The 22,459-nt window shown below is 40.9% G+C and overlaps 1 pseudogene; it reads right to left on the bottom strand.

Moving 5' to 3' along the window:
- Nucleotides 1-9,402: 9,402 nt before the first annotated feature.
- LOC141103988 (U2 spliceosomal RNA) lies at nucleotides 9,403-9,522 on the bottom strand (annotated as a pseudogene).
- Nucleotides 9,523-22,459: the final 12,937 nt, after the last annotated feature.

The raw sequence follows: 22,459 nt of genomic DNA, 5'->3' as shown, positions 1-22,459 counted from the left end.
TAACTCCCTCATTTTAACATCTTGAACTTTGATGTAGAAAACAGAGACATTATTCAGATACTTAAATAGATGGAAAAAAAAATCCCTTTCCTGTTGACTCTCAACCATAAAAGACATTTTGCACGTATTTTCCAGGTTATGATTACTAAATAGAATGTGCCAGATGCTTTAAAATAGACGAAAAAAAATATATCCTCACTTTTGAAAATCCGATCGGTAAGCAAAAACGTATGGTCATATTCTGCAAACGAGGAATAACCAGACAAACTAAACAGGATTTATTCCACACACACAGCCCATGACGGTGTTTCAAATGATGGTACGGATCATTTAAAGGCTTATTTAATAACATGGTACAAATAATTTCAAGACTCTGTAATCTGCAGAAACCAGTAAGATATTATCTTTGATCTATCTAGTAATAGTTATCCAAAAACATATGCTAAAAATGTTCCATTTCTTTTTCGGTGTAGCTAGTCCTTGATTACCCCTTGTTACATTGCAATTGCTACTGAAGACCGGGACTGACAATCGTTCAGTTAATTTCTTTAGGGGTCTTAAACTTGGTCCCTGACCTATGTCTGAACTCCACCTTGATCCAACACCAGGGCATGCACTACAACCCTATTGGTGCTGAATATAGGAGACATTACTGACATAATTTATAAAAAGGGGGGAATACCATGCTTGTGTCAATTTACAATAAAGTGCATAAGCTGCAAACACATCTTGCTGTTCTACTACGCTCATCTCTGGCTCCCTGACATATTGGCTTGTCTGACTATCCGTTCCGGTTCCTTAACTCTGGCTAGGTTTTTACTACGTTTGCTCTGTTTACCTTTTTTTTTATTATTAATAAATACGTGTGATTTAACTGTACTTCTGTCTCAGTCTTATTCATGGTTTCTGACAATCCCATACCAGACGCTATCTTAAAGGGCTAGCTGGCACATTTCTTGGTGTTAGAGCAATGTGTGTTAGCTACACATCAACACTGCTAGCTGCCGAGCCCCCTGTGCTTCCCAAGCAGCTGCTGTTACTGTCCCCTCATGTCCAGCGCCCCTGCGTAACTTATGCAACCTTGGTGTCGGCTATGACCGCTAATGCTCTTGTGTTCATCAATGCTCCTGTGGTCCCCAGAATTCCTGCTTTCAAGCATCATTTGTGATCCCTATGCACCCTCCATCTATTTGGGGCTCCGATAGAGACATTTCCCTTCACTTTCTATCCAAGTTTTTTTATTATAGTTACACTTTAATCACACTAGGCAAATTAAAAATATCACTTGAATATGAAGATTTATGTTAAAGTGGGTGTAAACTCCACTTTTGAACTTGAACCTACAGGTAAGCCTATAATAAGGCTTACCTGCAGGTACAATGAATATCTCCTAAACTTTTAAACATGTTTAGGAGATATTTACAAGCGATGCTGCCGGTGACGTCACAGGCCACTGCCGCAAACCCGGAAGGAAGACCAGGTGAAGATGGACGCATCAGGAATCTGTGACTGCACTGCGTGGAAGGGATCCGCTTTACAGGTAAGTCTGTCATAATGTGCTAATATGCGGTGCATGCTAGTACGTTATGACTTAACCCTGCAGAGGGGCCCTCTTCATTTTTTATTTCGGAGGTGGTTTACTACCACTTTAAGCACTTGAGTGCCCAGGCTCTTTTCTCCTAAAAATCCCCTCGAGTCCAAGAGTGCTTTTTTGCTTTTGGTGACCACCCCCACATTACATCTTTTAGGTTTTGTAGTCTACCCTATTGTATTTGAAAATGTATTATTAATCCTTTTTTTGGGACAGCTAGGCATTTAATTCAGAAGAAAATTTGGATAAATATATTTCATTTCCTTGTTTTTTACTGGGAACAAATAGTAAAAAAAAGTATTCGTTTTTCCCAAAGCAACATTTAGATAATTTGTCTGCTTGCATGCTCTGCTCAGTTTACATCCCGGCACAGATCCCGTGAGCTGAGTTGACTGAACTCCGGTGTCATCCTGCACCAGCCAGATGACAGCATCCTGGCACCTGGAAGAATTTGATGATGGCGAGGAACCTTAGACTGGTAAAGGAGAGGTAAGTATTGCAGATTTGAATTCCTCTTTAAGTCAGGCTGACGAGCACATAAATTAGAATAACAGACACTTTTTCGACAAAAAGCGATCACTAAAAATGTAAATGACATTATGTTCGCTTATGTGATCAATGGAGATCAGATTCAGACCCCCATGCAGCTGTGGGCAGATATATAGACTTTTACTTACAGCCCCTTGTCCAAAGGTTACCTTCATATATTAAAGATTCAAGGCATGTCATCCAGTTACTTTCCAGAATCCGAGTTAAAGCAGGAATGTGGTTAGTAACCGCAGATGTGGCATCTTTATATACCATAATCCCACATGAGCTGGGTTTGGAAGCAGTAAAAAGCTTCTTGGACAGGGATTCTGGCCTTCCATATGACCAGGTACTATTTTTGATGGAATTTCTGGAGTACGTCGCCTCCCATAATTATTTTTGGTTCAATAACAATTTTTACAGGCAGGATATGGGGGTGGCGATGGGGGCCAAGTATGCCCCTAGTCTGGCGAACCTCTTTATGGGGAAATGGGAGGAGGATGTCATCTATACCCACAGTGAACCTCAGGTTGCCATGTGGGCAAGGTACATAGATGACATCCTCCTCCTTTGGGATTGTGAACTTCCTGCCTTACAGGATTTTTTAGCGTCCCTTAACAACAACCAGAGGGGTATACGGTTAAATTATGAGATGAGTCAGGCGGTCATCAATTTTCTTGATTTAAGGATTTCTGTCAGTGGTGATAAGGTGGTTACTTCCACCTTCTTCAAAGAAACTGACAGGAATTCATTTATACCTGTGGACAGTTGTCATCATTGTCCCTGGTTGGAATCGGTTCCGAAAAGCCAACACCTTTGGCTTAAAAGGAATTGTTCCAACCATACAGATTTTTTGACACAGGCCAAAGTCCTTACTGACCGATTTCTAGAAAAGGGATACTCGATTGACTCCCTACAGAAGATTCTCAACACTATCGAGGAGGTCAATAGAGATGATTTGCTGGTCCAAAGGAAATCACCTACTAGTGAGGACCCCACTTTCAGTGTTCCTTTTTTGACCACATATTCCTTGCAGCATAATGCCATTAAGAGTTTAATCTATAAGCATTGACATATTGCTCGGTGTGATGTTGTGCTCAATAAAGTACTGCCTGAGAAGCCTAGGGTTATCTTAAAAGGGGTACCATCACTGCGTAATCGGCTGGCCCCTAACATTCTAAATCCACCAATCAAGAAACCCAGTTTTTTAAAATCATTTAACAGGGTTCTATCAATGTAGAAGGTGTAGGGACTGCTCATTCAGTGCTTGTCCCCATAGACGAACTACAACTTTTACCTCCACTAGCACATGCGAATCACACGTGATTAAGCCATTTATCACTTGTGCTACAGAGGGAGTCGAGTACATGTTGCAGTGCCCGTGTGGCCTGCAATATGTGGGCAGGACTAAACGTCCCCTTCAAGTTCGTCTCAACGAACACATCACTAATATAAAAACTGGTTTTAAGAACCACTCTGTGTCGAAGTATTACCTACTTGTACATGATAGGGACCCCTCCAAAACAATTTTTTTGGGTATAGATAAGTTCAACCCTCACTGGAGGGGGAGCTCACTGGTGAGGGAAATATCCAAATTAGAAATGTCCTGGATCCATAGATTGAGGACTTATTCACCTTATGGGTTGAATATTGATACCGATGTTAACGCCTTCATTGATAATTCATAATAATTAGTTTTTTTCAGTAATATATTCATGCATTTTTGTGAACTGGCTCTGAGACACGAGTACAATAAGCTCATCTAAATTTGTATTTTTTATGATTTATTTTTAGGAATTTATGGTCCGATATAATTTTATATATTTTATCAAATAGTTCCTACGTCCCATGGGGGACATTTTTAGCTCTTCACAATTTTTGAAATATTCATTTAAATAAATATGCATGGAATTTAGATAGCGGTGTCACTTAATATTGATACTGTATATGTATATAAATTCTTTTTTTTTTTGGCCATTTTCACTTATTTTTTTCACTAAAAAATATTTTTTCACTTAAACATATATATACATCTTTATATTCTTATGTTCTTTATATACATGGAATATAAATAATAATATATCAAATATAAAAATATTATATTTTTTTCACTATATATTTTTTTCACAATTTTCCATTAATATAATATTATTTGGAAGACAAGATATTCACTGTCTTTTTGAGTACCGTTTATGACATTTAGCTGTTAACATATATATAATTCTCACATTTAAAAAAAATTATTTTGTTATGTTTTCGTATATGATCGTAACACTGGTGAGATCAACACACAATTTTTAACACGCAATTGTTGCTTTTTTATTATCACGTAATTCACCACAATTATGTGCTGATTCCCTAAGAGGATCTTTCTATGTATGTTCATATTTAGTTTAAAACTATTTACACGATGTGTTGTGGATTAAATATCCCCGCACGCAGTAAGGGAACTATTTTCCCATATCCAATATGGCGCTCGGGCACTCGTGACTCAGAACGAGGCTTGGTCCCGTATATATGGTGGTGAGTCACTACGCTGCCGTTCCCCATTAACAACGTCTACTGATGACGAAACGCATCTGGAGAAGGCACGTTAGTGACGTCACCACGCGAGCGGAGTAGGAGGACGGGCTCCGTTTCTTATGTATGCCGCCGGCTCTTTACATGCGATATGTTCGCCTCTTAATTGTAAGTGCAATACTTTTTTATATTAAACCTTTTTGGAATTTACTACACTATGGTGTAGTAATGTGGATGCTGTAATGTGGGTAATGTGGATGCTGGACGTGAGTCTAAGAGTCTAAGAGGATGATTTTTCACCATCTGAAAGCGTCTCCCATTGTGGTCATCAGCAAGCTTAAAGGCCTAGGCTGGGCTAAAGCCACCTTCCCTTTAAAGCTTGCCGTCCGGTAAGTTTAATCTACAGCTACGGTGGTCGGGCACTTTTGTTTGTGGATGCACACTGTGGTGTTGTTATGACCTTTTAAAGAACATTCATCTGCCTTTGATGTCAATTGTTTTGGACTTTTAATTTAGCGCAGCTTTTTTTTCCTATTTATACCCCATGCAGCTGTGCAACAACAGGTCACTTTAATTGCCAGCAATAGATTCCTATAGCAGTGATCTGTTGCTATAGGAAGAGGCTGTACAGTGCTAGAACATCTCTACCTAAGCTGATTTTTTTGCTTAGAATAAAGATCACGATTCTCGGCATAACATCATCTTTCTCATTATACAAAAAAAGTGGGCTAACTTTACTGTCTTGTTTTTTTTTTTTTCATTAATTGAAGTGTATTTTTTCACAAAAATTTACGTTTAAAATACCTCTGGGAAAATACAGTTTGACATAAAATATTGCAACCGCCATTTTATTTTCTAGGGTCTCTGCTAAAAAATATATTTAATGTTTCAGGGTTCTAAGTAGTTTTCTAGAAAAAAATCCTGATTTTAACTTGTAAGCAACAAGTGTCAGAAAAAGGCTTAGTCTTTACGTTGTTAAACTGACCTCATTTACAGACCGAAGTTCATGCATAGTTACATACTTGATAAGGTTGAATAAAGACAACAGTCCATCCAGTTCAACCTGTGTAGGTGTGTGTGTGAGTAGAAAAATCATTTCCCATATACCCGTATATTGTTTTTGCTAAGATGCACGTCCAAGAGTCTTTTAAAACTATCCATACTTCCTGCCGACACCGATTGTGGAAGATTTTTATTTATTTATTTATTTATTTCAGGTACTTATATAGCGCCATCAATTTACGCAGCGCTTTACATATACATTGTACATTCACAGTCCCCACCCTCAAGGAGCTTAAAATCTAAGGTCCCTAGCTCACATTCATACATACTAGGGACAATTTAGACAGGATCCAATTAACCTACCAGCATGTCTTTGTAGTGTGGGAGGAAACCGGAGTACCCGGAGGAAACCCACGCAGGCACAGGGAGAACATGCAAACTCCAGGCAGGTAGTGTCGTGGTTGGGAAGAGAGTTCTTCCAAGGAGAATAAATTTAGCGCTTGTAGTCATTGTTCATAATTGAGGTCCTCCAGTCCCCATATTAATTTAGTTGCACTTCTCTGGACTCTCTTCAGCTCCAGCACATCCCTTCTGAGGATTGGTGACCAGAACTGGACGGAATACACCAGATGTGGCCGAACCAGTGTTTTATAAAGTGGCAGAATAATTGTTTTATCTCTGGAGTAAAATCCTTTTTTAATGCACGCTAATATTCTGCTGGCTTTGGCAGCCGCAGCTTGACACTGCATACTATTTCTCAGTCCGTCTTCTACTAGGACCCCCAGATCCTTCTCCATCCTGGATGCCCCTAGGGGTTCTCCCCCTAAAGAGTAAGTGGAGTTTATATTTTTACCCCCCAAGTCATTACCTAACATTTTTCAATGTTAAACTTTATTTGCCATGCAGTAGCCCACTCCATTCATTTATTTAGATCCTCTTGTAAAGTTTCTATATCCTGCTGTGTTATTATTGCCCTACATATCTTTGTGTCTTCAGCAAACACTGAGATCAAGCTACTTATCTCACCCTCTATATCATTTATAAATAAATTAAACAGAATTGGTGCAGCCCGTCCTTACTAAAGAATCGGTAACCGACTGAGAAGTCAGCCCAGTTCTCCAGGAACCAGAACCCCTCTGTTCTACACCAGTTCCTCAGTCACTTGTTCTGTTTCCTAGGCTCCTGCTGCCTCTCTGGTGTGACTCGAAGCACAGGTAGTATTTCCGAAAAAACTACCTTGGAGGTCCTTCTCTTCAATCTATTCCCTAAGTCCCTGAATTCATTTTTTAGGACTCTCCACCTTCCTTTTACTTTGTCATTGGTGCCAACGTGTACCATGAGAGCTGGGTCCTCCCGAGCCCCACCCATCAATCTGCCCACCCGATCCAAAATGTGCCAAGCGGGAACTGCTCTGCACTTGTTACATGAATAATGGAAATGCTGAATCAAGATCACGATTTTTTAATTTTTAATGGTTATTGGTTCAGCTGTAATATGTATAGATATATAATATAATATGTATAATACGTGGAAGGTAAATAGACTGTAAACTCTGCAAGTGCAGTTGTACGCTGCAAGGGCATTTGCTACAGAACTTAGTAAATGAGGGGAAGCACTGCTGCCTTCCATCATACAATCCCATGTAAGCAAAAATGCATTTTTTTTTTCTTTGCATGTGATTGGATATTTTTTGCAAAGTGAAGCTTTACCTCATTTCACGAATTTCAGAAGTACACCTGCCCTTGCAAAGTGCATAGTCTATTTTCCTTTAGTAAATCAACCCCACAATGTTTACCATTGCTTTTACAGACTGTTCCTATGGAATGATCTGTAAAAGCTTTGAAAGCCCAGAAGCTGATCTTGCTGGATACCAATTGTCAAAGACAGAGGATGGCTCCAGCTTGCGCCCCCTCACCGAAAGCCAAAAGAGCCGCTGAATCCCATCGGTATTTTAAAATGGCACTGGGGCAATTAGCTGCTATCCTGGCATCTTTTGAAAATGGCAACAGGGACTCAAGTGGTTAAAATTTCATTTTCATGACACAGTTATGTCTATACTGACTATACAGCTCATTCATAGAAAGCAACAAAACTTGAACAATTTCCATGGGGCACCGTAGTTAATTCAATAGCCTACACAGGCATAAGAGAATAATATTAACAATTGTAAAAATAAAAATAATAATAATACAAATGCTGATTTTTTTACTGCGCTGTTTTACAACATCCACCTTTTCTGCGAAGTGTAGTTTTTACTTTAAGCTCAACAGGAATACATTGTCAATATGCAGAGCAAGTCAGAAGATATACAGTATCTATGAAATGTAATTAAACATATGAAAAGGAGAAAAATAAAGTTCTGCCTGTCTATATGTTCCTCCCACTACAAATGTGACAAATGCTTCATGCTCATCTATCTCTATCTTCTATATATTTTGTGTGTGGGTGCAGGCTAATAATCATTTCAAAAGATGCCATTGCATTTTATTTTTAATTTGATTAGAATGTAAGCTGCCACTCAGATGTAGACTGCCATGATGTGACTGTCAGTAATTCGGAATAAAAGTCACTCTACTGTACATCATGTAACTTAAAGGACCTCTATACTTTTTTAACTGATACTATGCCTGGAGGAAGCCAATATGCTAACAGCCCCCAAACTCCTAAAAGCTGAAGCCTGGAATTCTGGAGAATCCTTAGATACTGTGTTTTGCATACCTGTTGCCTTTGCTGTTCTGTTCAGTAATTGCCTGCCAGGGGTATTGTGGAAGATGGACAGACTAGGGAGATGGCCTGGCATGATTTTCCTGTGGGAGGGGGTGCCCGTGGAAGGGATGAGTGGAATGATTTTGGCAAAATAGATTTTGCCACAAAATTGCCAATTTAATTCTAATGAAATATTTTTAATTTTTTTATAGTAAGGTTCACAAAAAATGGATCAAGCACAAGATTTCTAAATTGCAGTGGTGCAAAAACCTAAACGGAACAAAACTGTAAGTGAACAAAAAACGTGCATGTGGAACACACACTAATAAGTGCACTTAAGGGTGTGCTTTTAGTCCACCCCACGAAGGAGAAGGACCTCTACCCAGATCCTCTGGGGCACAAGGCTCCTGATGGGGACTAAGGTTTCCAATGGTCTGCCTAGCCAAAAGCCCTGGCAGACCCCGTTCTTCTAGGTCAGCCGAAGCCGACCATTAAATACTAGGTCGAGGGGCTCTCCCAAAGAGAGGCCCCCCAGGGGCAGGGAGGAAGGAACCTAAGGACCACACATCCTCCCCCTAGACGTCAGAGCAAGCCAGAGGACTCACACCCTTATTCCATGTGAAAAACACACACAAAAGTGAAAAGTGACAAATGTGAGAGAAAACTAAATAAATAACATTAAAGTGGCCGTGCAAATGTGCACTGGCCGGGCCCTGAGATCTGGTAGACAAATATTGCCAAAAGGCCGAGCCCTAAAAGGTGCAGTGCAGAGGGAAAAGCAATTTGGTGACTGTGACCAAGGGTCTGTTCACACAGTGTGGTCCCACACCCAAGTGTTACTAAGAGCACCCCTAGGGCAACCACTCCCAGGGGGCACAGATACTGTGGACCTTCTGCCTTCCCAGCCCATGGCCAGACAAGGTAGAACGTTCAGATCAGGAGGTATTGGGCACTTCCAGCTTTCCTGGGGGCATTACTCCCGTGCCCCAACTGCTTGTGGGCGTGTGGTTTCAGTTCCAGCCAGTACTAACCTTCCAAGCCCCCATCACTCTAGCAGAGATTCATAGCCACCACTCCAACCTTGGTCAGATTAGAATGACAGCACAGAACCTCTTCTAGATCACTGATAAGAACAAATACTACACTTGATCTTAGCCAAAAGGCTGAGAAATAGTGCATAAATATTTGTCAAGCTGAAGATCAGTAGAATATTCAATAGTAAATTGCAATCTAAGACTGTGCATGTTGACCTTCTGAATAACCAGAAAGCAGTTAACAGTTATGGGTGAGAAATACTTTTCTTTTTTTTATATTATTTAAAAGGGGTGTTTTTTGGAGGGTGTTTCAGTTTATTTCATCCAGTGTTCTTTGTATTTGATTTATTTGTGCATTTGTGAATTTAATCATTTATGTAACGTCGCTTATAATTTTTGATTCAACTCTTTTTGCTGTCTGTTTTTTTTTCTGTGAAAAAAACAAATTGTAAAATAATAAGGCTAAAAGAGGGGCCATTTTTTTGACGCAAGAAGAGGTCAAAGGAGCTTCCGCAGCCTTAGAGAACCCACTACACCCTCAAAAACCTCTTAAAAATACTTTCATTGTGCCTTCCCTGTTGAGTGCAATGCATGTCGCTAAAAGATCAAAATTTCACTAAAATGTCTTGATTTTCACTGAACATCTGAAAAAATGAAAACTCCATGGGTTGCAGGAAAGAAAATCACTTAATTCTCCCATTATCAAAGTGTTGATGAGGGAAGCCCTCCCACGGAGTTCTCCCGGCGAGGGGCACAGGGAGCTGACCCTTCCAGGAGAACACAGTGATTATTGCAAGCTATAGCCATTGGCAATAATCCTATGTAATAATGCAACATGCTTGTTGTACTCAAGTCGATCAATGGATCGACTTGGGTACAATCAGCCTGCCCATACATGGTTCGAATCTCGGCTAGTTCCTGCTGAATCAGCCGAGATTCTAACCATTTAAAGTGGAATTCCACCCACATTTTCATCTTTCCATGAATCGCTTCAATCCTGCAAGTTAAAACAACATTGGAAGTTTTTGGGTTTTTTTTTTCCTTGTTGCCATGGTGTATTCTTCTGTCTTCCCTTTTCTGCGCCGCGGCGAGGTACATCAGATCCTGCGGTGCCTTGGTTCCTTGGAGATGTGTGTCATCATTCCCAGGAATCAGTGGGCATCACCGCCTGTTAGCATTATGTTGGCTAAGCGCCATTTTTGAAAAGGGAAACCAGGTGTTTGTTGCCATTATACAGAAGAGGCAGCGGCGGTGGCGGAGGCGGCTAGAGTGGCGTTCTGTGTGCCAGGCTACATTACTTCTGTCTATTGTCTAGTTTACATTTGGTTGCCATAACAATGGGGCGGGACCATCATGCGCCGCGCCTTATGTCTTATGTCTTATGCGCGAAAACCAGGGAGGGTGCATGCTGGGTAACCAGCAGCACCTATTCCCCGGAAGAAAACAATAGTGGGCTTCACATGCCTACAATTAAGATGGGAGTGCCCTGCCGGACAAATATAAAGGTTAGTTTTATAAAATAAAATATGCAATACTACAGCGACCTTTCATATAGTTAGCTTTTGTAACACTGAGTTAGATGAACATCTCGGGTGTCTTTAAATAAAAAAAAATTACGTCTGGAACTTCACTTTAAGCCAGGCTTTAGATTAAGATACACTATGCGATATGATTGTACAATCTCACATAGGTCTACCAACATCTATATAGTGCAAGGAACTACCTGATTGGATGCAAATTGAAAAAAACCTTTTAAGTTTTTCCACGTATCACATTGTTTCGCTATATCTACCAGAGATTATACACCCATTGGATAATCAGCTTGTGTGCCCAGCTTTATTGTATTCATTCCTGCCCTAGCAGAGTGAATGACATGCTTTGCACATTATACATTACATTAAATCAGGAAACATAGCTTGCATAGCTCAGGTTGAAATACTTAGGTTTGATCAAGAGCTATCCCCCGCAGTACCTCTTTTTTTGTCACAAGATGTTCTTAGTTTCCAGGTTCCAGGTTCTAGGTCACTTAACCCAAAAGACTGAACACATCCTGTGAGTATAGAGCATCATGGCCCCACCCCTGAGGGGACATCTCCCTTCATTCACTGTGTGCTAGTACAGAAAGATGGTATCACATCAGCACTGCTCTCTGCATCAGTATGGATCACCCAGCAGCATCACATGCCTGGACTGGAGGCTTCGATAAAGGTAATGCATTAAAATCAGAAAGGAAAAAATATAGCCATTGGGGGCCACTTAAGGGATTCATTTGGGGAATAGAACCCGGAGCCTAGAGTTAAGCTTTAATATTGACTAACTTAAATAAGATAATTGACATTGATCACATTCACATTTATACTTGAAACTTTTAAAAAAAGTACAGACTTGCTGTAAAAGCAAACTTTATAAGCATACTACATAAAATGTTTATTTCAGGGCGGTTGAAGCCTAGGAATAAATTGTGACTGTTTTGCCTCACTTGTCCTCTTCCTATCTCCTGGGGTTGCTGTCTCTTGTCTAGGGAGCAGTCAGTAGCCAGCGGTCTGTTTTACATCTGTCAGTAGAGTAAGCTATGTGAGCTATGCAGAGCATTGTGTTATAGGTTTATCCCCAGAGCTCACACTTAGGGTGGCAGACGGCATAGCTCACTTAAAAACAATTCAGATAAATTCATGGCTCAGCTTGGTTCTTTACTGTGGGGAACTTGCAGCCGTCTCTGCACAGTGTTCTGAATTCTGAAGATCACCGCTGGGGCTCAGCAGTGACAGCCTCAGTCTGTGGAGCTGCATTGAACTGACTTACATTGTAGTGATTTGCAGCTGCATGCCAAGGCAAACTATAGCCTTAAAAAAAAAAAAAAAACAGTTCCAAAGTATTCTCAGTGAACTGCTTAGCCTATCTGGGAAAGACCACAGAAAATTCACGTGATTCAACATAATCTGAGTTTTAGAGATTGGATTGGATTTTGCAATCCTTCATATGTGCTCAAGTGTGATCTGCAGCCTCTTGTCATATGATGCAGTGTTGCTGTTGCATATCTGAAGTGTCATGTACGTAGTAGAGTACTGTGTGTACTGTGTCATAGTTGGAGGTACGGATCACTAGCTAGAATTCTTTGTAAAAACAAACAGTTTTTAATTCTTCAAAAATAAATACATTATTTATAATATATATATAATAATAATTATTTAATATATAATAAATAAGTAGCTTATCTTTAGTGTTAAATAAACAATACCGTCAATAACTCTGGTAAACAAAAACAAAACTTCCGCTCACTGCCAGCATCAGCTTGTCCCACAACAGGGTTTAAAGTCCCCGCCTGCTTCAGGCTTACAGAAACGTCACAAAAGCCCAGCAGCGTCTTAGCAGATAAACAGTCCACATCCCTCTCACAGCTGTGTCCTTTCCCACATCTCATCGACCCCTCCTGGCTGCTTCCTGCCCTTTTCAGCCCTCTCTCACAGGTGTATTAACCCTTTCATGTCCAAACTACCCATAATCGGGGTTGGAGGCTCTTCCCAACAAAGACCTCTCCAAGCCTCTGAATTCCCAGGACCCATATAAAGACTTAATACTCCTCGGAAGATTGTGAATCAGTTTTCCTTCTTTTAATGGATCACCCAGAATCCAGTTGTCATGGACAGATTCACTCTGGTTTTTTGCTTGTAACAAGTTTACATTTTCTATTTGTGTATTTGGTTTTGTGTGATGAGCTTATTTGCTTTGTTTGCATTTTAGAACAAGTTTACTATCTTTGGTCATGTCTACATAAAGCATTCAAGGTCCTGATGAAGCAGGAATATCTGTGAAACGCGTAGACCATACACATTACTGATATTTTCTATATTAAGTTGCGCTATGCTCTCATGTGAGTGAATACTAGCAAAAAACCTTAATAATGCTAAATTATATATATAAAGAGACTCCGTACATAAATAAAAATTGATTGATTAATTGATTAGATCATGTTTTAAATAGTCCACTGTTTTAAGGTGATTTTCAAACGTGAAATTAGCACATGGTACACCCAAGAGTCGTGGTTAAAAGAGATAAAGACCTCCAGCTCTGCACACACTGCCACTTACCGACTCCAAATGATCTCCTATTACAGGAGATCACACCCGTTTGTGGCTTAATACCCAGTCCGGGTCTTTTGAGAGATGGAACGGTGATCCCAGCGTCTTCACAGAATGTAATCTTTCGGGGGCACGTGTTGCCCATTGATCCCCAAAAAGACATAAAAGCTTTCATAGTGTAAAATCCTAGGTTACTTTATTTAAATAAGAAAGTATTGCACTTACAGTTAAAACAATAAGAGATTGCAGTATAAAAGTCACCCCGGGACCTGCGTGAACACGGTGACGTCAGCACGTCGCTCCACCCTACGCATTTCGTCACACCTGACGTCGTCCTGGGGCCTGTTGAATGCCACTATATGTCCCACGATGGCTGTATTCAGAGCTCACTCACCGTCAGTCTTATTCACACAAGAAAGGAAGCACATTACTGATATTGCTTAATGTTACACCTGCACAAACATACTTAAGGTTTTATAATGTTTTGTATTTGTATGTCTAATCTTTAATGGACATTATTTTTACTGTATTTTATTTTCTCTATCAAACTACTGGTATTTGTTTCCGGGCAACATAATTAAAGTACTGTTTTTGTGCCTGAAGTTTGTTGGTATATTACCCTGGAATCTTTCACCATGCACAAGTGAAAATCCCTGAGTACTCCACGCTGTGTCTTTTGTTGTCCCCCTAAAGGGACCACAGCCCAAACAATGGAGAAACATATCTCCCATCCAGGACCCAACCTTGCAGCTGTGAAGGTCCGAGCCCATGGGAGCAGAACCTGGCATCACAGACAATTCCTAAAATCTAAAATGATGATAGGGAACCTTTCTGTACGTAATGCAAAAAAAAGAAAAGCCTGCCTGCATCTCTGCAAACCATTCAAGCATCTCTTGGTGGCCTACAGAATTCCATACACTTGCCTTCAGATGAAATCCCACAGTTGGCATTCCTATCAAAAGCAGAATCCAAGGCAGAGCTCTGGAAATGACTTAGATCATTAAAAAGGGAGGAGGCATTTGTGTTTGTAGCCATTCAAGCCAGAGCCAGATTCATATTGTAGAATATCAGCTCCTCACTGTGAGCAAACGGCAGAGCAGAAACACAAAAAAAACAGACGCTTTATTATTGTTAAATGTTCATTCTCAATTTAAAGGGCTGGCAATAGAGGCGAGTATGCGGCCAAGTAAAGCTTTACTTCAGCCTATTGGCTCAGGTTCAGCAGATTTAATAACAAATAAAGCAGTTAATGCTGAGGGTGTACACACACTGCTAAAAAGACATGGTTTTAAAGGAGAACTTTAAGAACACGTATATCTAGTCCCAAGATCAAAATTGCAATGTATTGCATCTTACCAGTTCTTATATATGGTGGCTGCATTAGTTTTCTTTCTTCATGTTTTTCTATTTATTTTCAGGTGGTGATCCTGCCAGTAACATGCTTCCTGTTCTAAGGGAAACATGCACAATCAATGTCCTTTGTCTACAGAGGAGCAGCATTGTCACCCTAGGACAGGACTTCATAAGACCTCTTCCTCTTCTCATCGCCATAACTTGGGGGGGCTAATTCTGTAGATTTTATTTTTTTTAATAGGGTGCAGCGAGGGGCGCAGGGGACGATAAACTTCAATGAAAATCGGATGTTTCCAGAGAAATTTTGCCATTTCAACAAAATGTCAGGGAGAGTGAAATTAAAGGAACACCTGTACTTTCGTACAATTGTCCTTAAATTAATTTCTCCCCCTCAGATCTTTTTTTTTTATTTGTTTTGACTTTTAAAGCATTTGTTACCCCAAAACTTCATATGGTGGTTAGTTCTTTATCTATGCTGGGAACTCAGTGTGCTCTCCTCCAATGATCAGACTTGTCCTGACATGCCCCCCGCTGCACAGCCAATCACCGGGAAGCTCTGTGTGCTGCTGCTTCTCCTCCCCCAGCTCTTATGCAGCTGAGAACAGAGGGAATGTGATCTTATAAAAAAGGGAAAAAAAGGTATTTATAATGTTTTTTTTTATACCTATATAAAAATGTTTTGCCTTTTATTTCTATTTTAAACTGAATGGATTGTTTTACAAGGTGATCGTTTATAATTACTTTAAAGCGGAGTTCCACCCGTATTTTCATCTTTGCACCATCTAATTCTATGCAGCAAGTGAAAACATCATTGGCTGTTTACAAAAAAAATTCTAGCTTGATTTACCTTGTTTCAATGGGGTAATCTATTTTCCTCCTGTTTATTCCGCCGCGGCGAGGTACGACATTTCCACGATTTGATCGCCCCCGACCAAGCTGCCTTCTGGGACCTGTGTGTGTCCCAGAAGACGTCAGGACCATTCAGAATGCGCCGCACGACTTGCGCCTGCGCAGTAGGAAAATGGCTGTGAAGCCTGAAGGCTTTACTGCCTGTTTCCCTTACTAGCAATGCTGGCGCCTGCACCCGGAGCCAATGAACTGATCGGCTTGGACATTAGCATTTATGTGCGTGTGTGATAGCACAGCACAAGAACGGCAAAGTGTAAATGCGCCAGAAATAAAATGAACAAAACTACATAATAAACAGCCTGTTAAAAAAAAAAACCTTATAAATAAAGATGGAGAATAGGATAATCCCCAAGAAGGATTTGGGACTTTTAAGGCTCAAGGAATGTACAAAAGTAGAGTATAAGCAAATATTTATTGGTCTAAAAAATTGTACAAAAAGATATGGTTAAAAATGCATACAATGAAAATGTGTGTAAAATGTGTGGTCTGTAGCCACAAGGAAGAAAAAACTGAATGTCAGGTACAAGGATTGTGCATAAACCAATCGCCATTGCGTTTCAGAGTCCTAAAATCTCCTTCTTCAGTGAAAGTTTTAGCAATCGTAGTACATATGGTCTATAAAACAAAACATATTTTAATTAGAACATATGTCGCTATCTGTATATGCATGACATGGGCCAAGGGAAGGAGAGGTGGAATACTTACAATGCCTTGGTAGGAAATAGCGACACACAGCCAGCAGTAAAGTAGGAAGCCATTTTTTCTTTTTTTGTTTCAACCATTTTCTTGTTCACTGACTGGTTCACTTCTCAGCATTTCTATTGCTTTACTGCTGGCTGTGTGTCGCTATTTCCTACCAAGGCATTGTAAGTATTCCACCTCTCCTTCCTTTGGCCCATGTCATGCATAGACGACAAGGGACATATGTTCTAATATATGTTTTGTTTTATAGACCACATGTACTACGATTGCTAAAACTTTCCCTGAAGAAGGGAATAACACAGACTTTTTTCCCCTAAAAATCAGGGGAAAATCGTGGGTATATGTAACATGCGTATAACAAGCACTTTTTTCCCGTTAAAATCAGGGGAAAATCGTGGGTGCATGTTATACTGCAAACCGCTGCCTTGGAGGGGAAGGAGGGAACGAGCGCTGCCGAAATAGACAGAGTTGAGTGTACTGTGTACTCGGCTAGGCTCAGCTCCGCTCGCAGTCACGCCTAGTCCCGCCTCCTAGCATTTACGTCCTGCCATTGGACCAGTGTTGTGTCTATCAAATGAGCCGGGCCAAGGGGCGGGACTTGGCGGGACTGCGAGACGAGCCGAGAGAAGCCGAGCACACAGGACATCCTGCTCTGTCTATCTCGCTGGCGCTCGTTCCAGTAACAGTAAATGAAATTACAATAATTTAAATCCAATCATGCTGCAATTTTGGGCATGGACACTGTATTGCAAGGCTGCAGATGGACACTGTGTTGCAAGGCTGCAGATGGACACTGTGTTGCAAGGCTGCAGATGGACACTGTTGGGCAAGGCTGCAGAAGGACACTGATCATTCTGCGATGATGGGCAAAGCTGCAGACGGACACTGATCATTCTGCGATGATGGATAAGGCTGCAGATGGACACTGATAAGGCTGCATTGATGGGCATTTAAAATGTAAGTTTTTTTCCTTAAACTTCCCTCCTAAAAGTTTTTTTCCTTAAACTTCCCTCCTAAACTTGGGGTGCGTGTTATACGCCAATAAATACGGCATTTACTTATTCTCAACTTTTGTACATTCCTTGAGTCTTAAAAGTCCCAATCCCCCTTGGGGATTATCCTATTTTCTATCCATTAGGGATGTGGCCTTTCTAAGCAGAATTGCATAACCTAGTTTTCCTTATAAATAATGATAAAACAAAATCATTGCCAATATCACTCCACTCTCGACCTGGCTGGAGATAAAATTAGCTGTGGAGACTGTGGACGTGTTGCAAGAGAATGTCATAGACTATGAACATGCTATAGGAGTTATTGGAGATCGGGAACATGCTTCAGGAGACTGTGAGAGACTGGAGACATATTACATGAGACTGCTAGAAATCACTGCTATAACAGGGAAATAGGGAAACACAGATTAGTGTCTGCAGGGGCCCTGAGGGCTGCACAAAAAGTGCCAAAGAGATGCAGGCTGGGCCCCAAGGGGTTATGCCACACTGAGAAAACAGGGAAGGGGAAGCACAACGAAACATAGCTAAACATAAATTTAAAATCTGTAATGGTAGCTGATTGGGAATACAAAAAATATTCAGGAAGGGTTATAGTATTCTTTTATATTTAAGGACACATTATATAGACAATTCATAAAAAGTAGGGGTCAGTAGCGTTCTTTAATTTTACATACATATTATACATTTCATAAACAGGTATTTACACTTTTCTCCTTTTACAGAAGACTGATGAAAACAATATGTCGCTGAAAAATGCATTTTGCCGGAGAGAAAAAAAAAGTATTGAACAGTCTGTTTCACCATTTACCTGTCACCCCCCAGCTTTGAAACAGTGAGCGAGCGAAAAATGTGTTTTTGTTCTTGTCCTTTGTCTGAGAGAACATTAAAGTCTAGGGGTCAAGACCAATGTCAAATAAACAGTTTTACTGTTTTGCATTTTTTGAAGGTGGAAACTGTAGATGAGACGAATGTCTTTCTTGCACAATACGCCCTCTGGTTTCCCCCGGCATGATTGATGACCCGTCAAAACAATCTTTGTTTACACAGCTTTCCCCTGGCCGTTTAGTTTGAAGGTATCTGTGATTAGACAAATAGAGTGTAGGTAGTGATTTACATTATACAGTGCAATCTAGGAGGCTTACAAGGAAAGCAACCATGAGTCCAGTAAGCATGGACATAGATGGACAGATATCTCACGGGGAACGACAAGCAAGGAAGATATCTAAAGCGCCCTTAAGCTTACCTCTCAACTGTCCATCTTTGGGAGTCAAATCCTTCTGTTCCTATTACCTCCTCAGGTGTATCTTCTTTTGGTCTAATGTATAGACCTATATTAACCACAATAGTACCAGCCTGTAATACACCTTCACCAACGGGCCATTTTTTAGTTTTCAGTGCTGTGATAGTTTGTCAATTACTTCATCATGCATCAATCTGCCTCAGCCATTCTCGACCAGGGTTCCATGGAACCCTAGGGTTCCTCCAGGGACAGCTGAGGGTTCCTTGAGCTGTGGCTAACTGCCCTCCCATCTGATGGTTTCTTCATAGTTCCAGATCCAACGCTACCCGGTAGAGAGGGTAACGTGATCACAATGGTGCTATTCTGGCCACCCCTGTAGGAAGGCATGCTTCCCACTTACCACTTTCCCTAATTACTTTTGATAGACGAATCTTACCAGGGGTTACCTGAGACCTGAAAACTATTTCAAGGATTCCTCTAGGGCAGAGGTCTCCAAACCTTCTGAATAAAGGACCAGTTTATAGTCCTTCAGACTTTAGGGGGCCAGATTGTGGCCAGCAGGAGTGGAAATTTTTCTGGCATCCATGGGAGTAAACATCACCACAATTGATATTAAGAGGAGGCATAGTCCCCAGCATTGGTATCATTGGGAGAAATGGTTCCCTATTATTGGTGTCAATGGGAAAAATAGTGCCCCATTGATGTTAATTGGCAGAATGGTGTCTCATATCAGTGGAAGGACTAGTAACCCAAGGGCCAGATAAGGGCAAGCAAGCAGCCCTCAGGCCACAGTTTGGAGGCCAACTCTCTAGGGTAAAAAGATGGAGAAGGGCTGCTCTATCTAAATTAATTTTATATAATATTTTTGATAGATGTGTTTTTTTGGTAAAATTTAATAACCAGGTTTTTAAGGTTTCCTATACAAAATAAAAATGGTTCCCCTTAACTTCTGTTAAGAAACATACCAAATAAAGATGCCGGAACAATACGAAAGCCCACAAAATTAAGGTATTGAGGAAAAATAAAATAAGAAACTTAGTAATAGTGCACTACATTAAATGTACAGAGAGGAAGGAGGTGGTGAAGGGGATAACATACCGGTCACTACAGAGAGGATGGAGCTAAGATATACAGTAGAATTGCTGAAAATGGAGTCTGCTGATCTGGAACTAATTTATTCATGGATTTTCACTTCCTCCCCTTCGAGGAAGGGGTGCGCCTCTTTGATGTAAACATTACACTGTTTACATTTGTGATCAGTGGGATTGGTTACTTTGCCTGTGCACCCATCTCTCCAATAATGACTTGGTTAACAGACATTAAAGTTGGAGTAAACGCCCATGCATAATTATTACCTATAGGTACTGTAAATGCACCGTTTAGGAGATACTTACTGTAGATGATCACTGGCGCATGAGCTCTCAAGGAATGGCTACCCGGGCCATTCCTTCAGAGTCCTATGTCAGTAACAGCGGCTTCCAGGAGTGACGTCATCATGGCTCCCGCCACTCACACAGCCGGAGTCCACGAACCCGGAAGGAAGACCGGGTGAAGATGGAAGCGCCTTCAGCGGTGACAATACATCGTTGGAGGGCTTCGTTCTAAGGTAAGTTTCACATAATGTGCGAGTATGCGATGCATACTCGCACATTATGACATTGCCTTGCAGGTTGCAAAAAAAACACAGTGGTTTACTACCACTTTAACAGGCATGCTCAGTATCCAAGGGTGATTATTGCAGTGCGTTTATAAATGGAACTGCAGAATAAGCGTCCACGTTGGTGATTAAAAGCATATGGCGCTAAGTGGTTAAAAATGTCCTATTCAACTAACAGATGTAGAGTACTACATTCATTTTTAATTCAACTTCTACCTATAAAGGAGAGGTAATAGTACAAAAAAAAAAAAAAAAGAAGATAACTTCCCTATTGGCCTTGAAAATGGCCAATATTTACTATGCAGATTCGCCCCCAATGACTTCAATAGAATTTACTAATGAGTTTAGGTTTTGTGAATTCTAAACATGATTCTATGAGCCCCCTTTAAGATGAACACGTGAACCTGTGCAGATTCGTCCATAACTATTGCTTTTACCTCACTTGATACTTCAGTGCTCTGCATTTTAAGGATGAAATGTTCCACGGTGCCTGCAGCTATAGAGGTAATTGAATTAGCAGTATAGTCAGTGTTTACCTGGTGCTCCAAATGGAGTAATCCTTAGGGGTATAGTCTGTGGCTGTAATAGCTGGATGGTGATGTATCCATAGGTTGGGTGGTTGGAAAAGAAAGGGGTATTAAGGGTTAAAAAGGAAGGCAGCCATCCTTTAGAGTGTGTCCAGAATTCTGCAAGACATGTAAGGAAAAAACAGGGAGGGGGAGGCCACGACCTGAGTGTAGTATTAAAATTATGACTTTAATAGGATAAGATTAAAAACACTTACAAGATGATAGAAGATGCATGCTCGCCAAAGTAAAGCGCAGTCCTGGCAGTCCTGGTTTCTTGCTCCTGGAGAAACACAGCGATCAATTCCAGCCAGCTGCCTAATCCTCTCCAGCTATCCGGAACAGCGGTGGGACCCGGAGAGCCATGTGGAATGCCAGGACTGCACTTTACTTTGACGAGCGTGCATCTTCTATCATCTTGTAAGTGTTTTTAATCTTATCCTATTAAAGTCGTCATTTTAATACTACACTCAGGTCGGCGCCACCCCCTCCCTGTTTTTCCCTTACAGAGGTAATTGAGGGCTTCTTTTAAAGCTTATTTAATATGATTGAGTCAATATATGAATGCCCATTGCCTGGCCACAGTCCTATTTTAAATATGAAGTTTAATTTGCTTAAATTTTGCCCTGGTTTTTCCTGGTGGAAGGGCCCTTCAATTGGTTCTAAAGTCTGTTTTTTACCCTAATGCACGGAAAATTTTAGCTACCTTTTCTCCCCCCTGCCCCTATACGCTTATCTGGCTCCTCGTATCAATCCAGAGCTGTGCCTGGCAGTTCTTCTCTCCCCTCCCTGATAGTAGCACAAGCCATTGACTCCTGCTGCTGTCAGTCAAATCCTGTGAGGAGGGAGCGGGAGGGTGTGGCCCAGCTGTGCTGCATGTGTCTATGAATGCACACAGCCCGGCTCGGGACTATGCCTGCACAAGTGCCCCCACAGCAAGTGGCTTGCTATGGGGGCACTCGCAGGGAGAAGATGCAGGCAGCGCCATTGGGGGACTGCTAAAAAAAAGGTACGGGGACGCTCTGTGCAAACTCATTGCACAGAGCAGGTAAGTATAATAATAAAAAAATAACCTTTAGGATCACTCAAGCTGTACCCAGTCCCATAATAAATATAAAAGGAATGTTAAAACACATTTATGCTGCTGGTGGTATTAACATTGGAGGCATTATTGATGGTAGTGTTAACGTTGGTATCAGCAGTTCATTTACATAATGTTAACTTATATTCTAGATGTACTGGTAATGTACAATACCATACTAATGCGTTCATTAATAAGAGCATCTCTCCAAGTTCATCATGATATCGTTCTGCATTATTTTCCTTCTTCTGAAGGCCTTATTCGAACCATGACTTTGACTGGCATAGGCTGGGCCCCCCCCCGGTGCTATGTGCCCCCAGCTACCATGCAGCCTGCCCCTATTGTAATCTGCCACTATACAAACAGGCCATTGTCTGCCAATCCTTTCAAAGCCTTCAAAGAAGGAATGATGGCCACTTTGAAAAAAAAATCCTTTTCTTACTTATTTCAAACCATAATTATTACTTCCCGTATTCAAATT

The sequence above is a fragment of the Aquarana catesbeiana genome, linkage group LG07 (assembly GCF_042186555.1).
Source record: "Aquarana catesbeiana isolate 2022-GZ linkage group LG07, ASM4218655v1, whole genome shotgun sequence".
Classification (NCBI taxonomy): Eukaryota; Metazoa; Chordata; class Amphibia; order Anura; family Ranidae; genus Aquarana; species Aquarana catesbeiana.
The sequence above is the reverse complement of the archived record's forward strand: the minus strand, read 5'-3'. Positions and strand labels throughout refer to the sequence as shown.